Raw genomic sequence first — 7,938 nt, 5'->3', positions numbered from 1 at the left:
CAACAGTTTAATAAGGTCAATATTTATATTTTATTTAACAATATAATTTTACAGCTTAAATAAAATTTTATATTCATTATGTTTAAAAAATATGTCTTCTTCTGCTTTTTATTAAAATAACTTTTGATCCAGATTCTAAATTGAAGCCAAATTTTTTATATTGCTTTCAAATAGTTAAAAAAAATCTGTAAAATTTTTTATAATTTTTTTCGTTTTGTTAAAAAATACATTTTCAAATGTTCCATAAATATCGAGATATATGTAATTCTTAAAAGCGACACCATATTCACGAACGTGACGGTTTGTCAGAAATTCCGAAGAAAACAAGATGGAAAAGCTATACGAATATTTCGATGTTTACTCACATCGTAGTCCCTTCTCCGCAGTGTTTAATCTTACGTGACGAAATGATCGCGATAAATCACGATTGCCGTATCGGAGTTTAATATTTTCTCTATCCCTCCCTGCCCTATGTGTGTTGTGTTGTCTAATCATGAAATTATATCTGACAGCTCGAATGAGTTAATCCGGCCATCGAGATACACTCGCGATTCTCAGAAAAACAGATCAACAAGAAATCGCCGCAGTGGTAGACCGATTTATATCACGCATGAAGAAAAGAGATCACGAGAAGAAAGGAGAAAGACAGAAATGATGCGAAATCATGCGACCCTGGTTATACCGCGACACATTGAATGACAAAATTCGAAGCGACGACACACCCAGCTGACGTAGAATATTATTATTTCTTCATACGCAAACGTCAGCAGAATAATTATTTCTTAAAAAAAAAATTGATTCACACTGTATGGTTTGAAAAAAAAAGACTCTATGGTGACAAATCGAATTGTCAGTTATCGAATCACAACACTTAGAATTTCTCACTAGCGATAATAAGATATCGTCTTGCTTATTACAAAACATTAACAAAAAAGCTTAAGGGACGACTTTAAATATTATGTGTTTCATGGAGTTAACGAATAAAATTAATAAAAAATTAACGAAATAGATTATCTAATATTTAATCTAATATTTAAGTTTGAATATCTAATATTTAAGTTTAATATTTAATATTTAAGTTTGAAAAATTCATATCGAATTCTATAAAAATTACATGATAAAAGCGAAAAGTCAACAAAAATAAGTCAATAACATCATTTTTCTGGGACTTTACTTCTAATTCATTTATCGACTTGTTGCTATTTTTATTAATTAACATGCATCGATTTTCGAGTAAAAATAAATAGGTTATCCAAGCTCATTGTCACAGACTGATGTGTAAAGGGAACAAAAGTGAAATCGAGAAACAACAGATACGTATGTATAAAAGCAATGACAAACAAAAGGGAGATATTCGGCAAGAATTGACACCGTTTATTTATCCAGCCCGAAGGCTATCACGTGCGCATCTTAAGTCAGGATTCAGTAAAGCGAATGTGAATAAACGCGAATGAACAACTTGCTTGAATGAATACGTACTCATTGGCTGCGTTCGGTTTATGTGTTCACGTACTATATCGCAAGCTTCATTCTATCATCCTTTCGCATGTAATGAATGATAAAGATAGAATAAACGCAGTCATTGAAATAAGTTGTTCATTCGCGTTGCTCGTGTTTGCTCGCTTGATCTGAATTCGGGTTAAGAGGCCTTTTCACGCGCACTTCTTTACTTTATCTTCCCTTTCAACTAAAGAAAATTCGATTATACGAGTAACGTAAATGTAACATGGCTTTCGTTTCATTCAGACAAACACATCTTTAGTGGGAATTGATTATCTTTGTTAGAAGCGTCTATAAGTGTCGACAGTTTAACGAATCCATAGATAAGAGAAAAAAGAATCTCGTAAACAGCTCGTCTCAATCAATCATTGTTCTGCGGATACTAGCCAGAGTTGGAGCGGATGGGCATCGATTCGATGTCGGCAGTGAAAAGTTACGCGAGGCGGTTTACTTTAGATAAGATTACAGGCTCATTGTTGTTTACGTGTCATCATTGTAACTACATGACAGGAGTAAGTAGGATCATGACATCATGATTCGCCCGTTCATGTGGTTAAGTGTAACTCGATACACTTTACACTCGAGATAAAAGCCTGTTCAGATTTATATTCCATTTAATGGTCACGCCACCAACATCATGCCACAAAAATTGTTTTCTATTTTTAGCAAATTATATGAAATATCTCAATAACCGTTTTATCCTATTCCGCGAATATAGCCTATTTATAGCAAAGTTATAGTATTTGTTATAAAGAGAATTTTATAATACTGTAATAATATAGTTTAATAACGTATTCTAAAGATAAAATAATCAGAATTTGATCCTTAATTATAATTAATATTGCTCTCAGAATTATTTTTAATAACGCATATTATATAGAGAGAAACTATATATGTTTCATTTTAATATAATAAATATGCAATGAATAAATGTAAAATAAATAAAATGAATATAAATGGTTTTGTTCTCTATTGCAAAATTTTGAATATTTTATGTTCTTATTCTTATTAATTTTAAATAAAATCAAGGTATTAGTAATGGATGAGCTATGGGAAAATTAGGACAAAATTGGCATCTTATACAAGAATAGATATTATTACAATAAATAATCATTTAAGTATATTTTTTGTTAAATAATTAGATATATAAAATATTTCATGTTTTTTATTTATGACAAAATGTACACTAAAAAAATCTGTAGATATTGTTTTTTTTCTTATTCCAGTTTTATATGTAATATTTAATCTTGAAAGAATTGAAGGTTAGATAACTCCATATATATTCAAATATATTTAGAAGGAAAAGAAAATAAATCGTCAAATAATGCTATCAATATATTCTATGTAATGTTCATAATATTCTCCCCCTCTCTCCCGATTGCATTTTATGCAAATTTTATCTGTTGAAAAACGATTAGAAAAGATATAAGAAATGATAATACCTTTACCAAATATGAAGATAATTTTGATTTTGGAAAAATTACTATTGTCGTCGTTTATTACTTTTTGCCGGGCTTTCTTGATTGATAAAACTTTTTATTTTGTATACTTGTAAAATCGCATTATAAAATTCAAGCTACAGAAGTACCTTACAATTATTATTCTGTAACGTTAGATGTGACAATATCGAAATATACCGCTAAATAGGGCTACGTTAACAAGTTCTATTTCATCATTTAAATCGATAGATAATCGTATATTTCAAGATTAAATATTGATCCTAATCTATTCTAGCTCATCCATTTTAAAGTAATGAATTTAGAAAAAACATATATTACATATTTATATATTACTTTAAATACGAAGCGCCACGTCTGAATGTTAAAATATTGAACTATTATATTCATATAAATGAATTAATTTCAAAAATGATAATTGCGTGCTAATATTGTTAATTGTTGGACTTTAAGTTCGACAATCATATCGGCACGCAATTATCATTTTTGAAATTAATTCATTTATATGAATATATATAATAGTTCAACATCTTAACATTGAAACCGTAATGGCGCTTCGTATTTAAAGTAATGTATTTAACATAAATAATCTTGTTTCTAATCTTAATATTTATGTATGTTCTTAATCTGATATAAATCTACATATTTTACATATCTATGCAATACGATGCTTCCCAGATCTGTTGATTTAATTTAAAATAATTGAAATTGATTTATCACTCACTGATACGATGCGCAACAGCGGAGTTGTAGAATGAATTACGTTGAACTGAAAAAATATAAAAGTATTTAATTAAATATCTTAAATAGTTTATAGACGAAGAAATAATCATTAATATAATTATCAACCATTAATTTTACAAGTAGCAAATGAAATAACAAGATGAACTCACCTTATAGTTGCTCCGCTGTTTGCCTGATGCTATCCCGGGCCTCCTCCTCCTCTCAGAATTGGATGGGTTGACATCCTCTCGCACAGGACACTCGCGTGAAACACTCGCGAATAATATACTATAATCGCGCGCGGACTAATTATTTAAATAAAAGTCTTTCGCGCGACACTGCGGCACTCCACGTTTACAAAACCCATGATAGGATTTTCATTTCGATCGATGGAATCAACATCACATGTCGACGAGTACTTGCGAAACACACGATGAATGCCAAACAAGAGTTAAGCCCCACACGAAAGAAAACGAAATCGATCATATCGAGTCCGTCACCTCTGTTTTATGCAAAATCACGTTTAAAATTGGCTCAGGCATACGCCCTAACTGCTAGTTCTAGTGGGACACAAGTGGTGCTGTACCATGAGCGATTCCAAGAGACTGGTAGACGTGACAAGCACCTCTAATAAGAGTAAAGTTGGTACCATTGCCGAATGTCTAACAATCTAGACAATCCAGGAAATGGGATCCAACCCCTCGTCACGAAGCTAGTTTTTAAAAAAAAACTACTAGAGCTAGGCTCTGACCAAATCAGATTAAACGTGATTTAGGCTGGTAGATAATGACAGAGAAATAAGCGCCCTGACCAGAGTTATACAACTCCTTTTTTGGCGACTCACCAGGGCAGAATTCTATAACTCGTTATGCAATCGTTATACGCTCATAATGACTGCATAACTTGAGTTATTGAATATAGGCTCAGAGAAGAATCCGAGTCGATCGATCGCTTCTTACCGCTAAGGGCCGAATTGTTGACCGACAGACAGAGCGCGTCCTCAATTAGCCGACAGCAACAGTAGTTGCTAAACCGCGCGAACTTGCACTACGAAGTGCGTGACATTACGCGGCCGGCATCACCTCGTGCCCGGAGCACTTGGAGTAAGAGCGTTGCAGTGACCGTGGCCACCTTAGCAACGTCTCAAAGAGAGTTCCGCTTTTCTATCGAAACATCGCAGATATGATTTCACCGTCGAACTAAAATTCCATCAAATGAGTTTTGTTAAAAATTCATTTAGTCCGATAACTTTAACGGCACTCCCGAAGCAAACGCGCGACGCGACGAACCGGCTGCGGTTCGTTCATTTTCAATTAAATCGGCGAACGAGGGTACGTTAGCTTCTCCGTCGTTGGATTTACACGAAGAGAACAATTTTGCTCAATATCTAAAAATTTATCTAGATATATCATTCAGATAGATCCGAAAATTTTTAGATACTTGAGAAAAACTGTTCTTTTCATATATATCCTCTGGGTACTGAGCCCTCTCACCACGTCAAGGTGTACCCGTGGGAGGGAAAATATCGTTTGAAAAATGTAATATACAGCTACTATTATCTATATGACCATGCAATTATCGGTTGATTTTTAAATGAATATCAAACACGTCAATTCGTCTTCATTGCGAAATAAATTCAGAGCAGATAAAAGGGCTGAATCTCTTATAACGATGTTTGTAAGATATGATTAAAGTCAATGTAATGAGCTAGAAATTAATAAAAAAGAAAAATATTTCTTTTATTACTGACAAATAGTTTCAAAGTTACACTCAATTTTTCATCGTAAGATGCACGAAAACGAAAAATTAATTAAATTATTAATTACGCAAATTATATTAATTGTGAAAATAGGAATCGCATGAAATGCGTTATTTGTACAAGAGTATTTATTAACTTCTTTATGATCGTGTGATACTCAAGAGAGAGAAAAATTTTACATTAAACAAAAATAATTATCGTCTATAATTATCGCAAAATAGTAATAAAAATTCTGATTTACATTGCGTTTTGTTTCCAAATGATTGAACCGTACGAAATATCTGTTCCGTGACACAAATTATCCTTCTCGATCCTTTTATAAATAATTAAAATGTAACGTGTACAAGATAATAATCGTGTACTAGTATTCATAAAGTACAAATTCATAAAGTACAATGTTTCATATTTATTGTTATTATATTTGGCATTCTTCGTGATAAGATTTTAAAAAGTAATGTAAAGAAGAGCAATATGGCTACCTGCTTGTACTATGATTCTTTATTTTTTCTCTTCGTGGTATTTGTACAACACTCACTCACGAAAATACTAATCACATGCGTTGTAATGCCGTTCTCGACTCGACGAATTGATCTTCTTTTCATCTTGTATTTTGGATTAATAACTGAAAATTAATGTCCCACTAACAATTGAAAATGATATTACTAATAAGCGATAAAAAAAAATGTGCTGCGACTGCTCGTATTTTAATATTTTAAATGATTCATTTCATATATTTCATATATCAATCCGAAAACAAAGTTAATATTATAATAATTATCATGGACAAGAAATTGCAATACAATTTTGAAATATATTCGAAGCCTAAATGTAATTATCGCTCGTTTTACAGATAATGAAACAATTACTTCTAATTACCCGTCGCCTCAATACCTATTTTCTACTTAGAATGAACGAATCACGCGAGATATTCCTTCTGATAAGTGACCGTCGCACCTCGATGCGCTTGCGAGTCGTTAACACAAGAGTCAATTAACAAAGATTATAATAATCGCTAATTGCAGAGAATGGTAGCGTTTAGCGTGCCTCCAGCAATTGTTGCAATCGCATTTCAAAGGATACGACGGAGCGGTTCGCATCACTACCTGGCGATTCGAATCTCGCTGTATGAATGACAACAATGTGACAGCGAGCAAGTATTACGTCACGCGCCGCAAGTACGTGGCATAATATATGGGCACAAAAGGCAAAAACAAGCGAACAGCTAAATTTTCGTTACAAAATTTTTCCGGCAAGATATTTAATTATATGATTAAACATGCTGAAATCCTTTCGCTTATACATCAAACAAACTTTGATAAATATATATTTATTTTAACAGAAAAAATACTCGCATAAAATTATTTTATTATTACCTTTTGCAAATTTTTATAATCCGAAAGAAATAATATTGTATAAAAAAGTAATAGTACAACCATGGATTTTTTTTTTTAAATAAAGAAGTGAAACTTAATTGCCACAAACAATTAATTTTGTTATTTATTATAATCACGTAACTTAAAAGAAATAATATTAATAAATTAATTTTAATTTTGCAATTATATAAAAAGATGAATTTTATTTCTCATATAATTTGAATTTGCTAATTTGTTTAAAATAAAGTGATAATGTATTAAGTTCAAATAGATGTCTAAAAAAAGATTAAATAATATGGATATACAATTAAATTTTAATAATTATTTTTTCAATATCAATCAATTACTGTAATATATCTAATATCCGCACATAAATAAACTCAACCAAGCAGAAAAATTCAACATCTAAATTATGAAAAATTAAGAAAATATGACAAATTTCAGTACTCGAATATAAGCGAAATTTAATCATGTAAAATCTATACTGTTGGCTAATTTTGATCATTTATGTATAGCTTAAATTAGCTCGAAAATTATTATGGCCTCAACTTCAGGTAGTAGTTTTCGATTTTAATTAATTTCTAGAATATGTTATTAATACACCGATATCAAATAAATTAACACTCGATCGGGCAATCGGACATTGCTTGTCGACCGTAGAGAGAGTATGATTAAGCAACACACCACGCGCACTCGAATTCTCTTCAAGCGCTCGGCCAACTCACATCGTTAATTTCTTTCTTCTCTCCGCGCCGCAACTAATTAAACCGCAGGAGCTAATCGCGGAGGCTGAGAAGGCATGGAACTGCGTCGCGCGACAAAATACGTCGCCATCACATCGCCACGATTCTCTCGCTCTCTCGACGTCTTGCATCTAGCTGTGGCGTTTCGCAACGCGATAACGCATCTATGTGACGAACGTTTCCATCGTGGGTTTCGCTGACCGCGATGTGCCGCTCGCCGGACATCGCGGAGCCATCGTAGTAAATCTAAAGTCGCGTGTACATCGCGACTGGCGATAGACAAATTGAGTAACGGTGCAATCATTCGTTAACGCCTGGCGCGACTCTTTTTTTCTCAATTCTCGATAACAATTTCGAAATTTATTCTTTACGTTATCACGCAA

The sequence above is a fragment of the Atta colombica genome, unplaced genomic scaffold, assembly GCF_001594045.1.
Source record: "Atta colombica isolate Treedump-2 unplaced genomic scaffold, Acol1.0 scaffold163, whole genome shotgun sequence".
Lineage (NCBI taxonomy): Eukaryota > Metazoa > Arthropoda > Insecta > Hymenoptera > Formicidae > Atta > Atta colombica.
Note: the sequence above shows the minus strand (reverse complement) of the source record.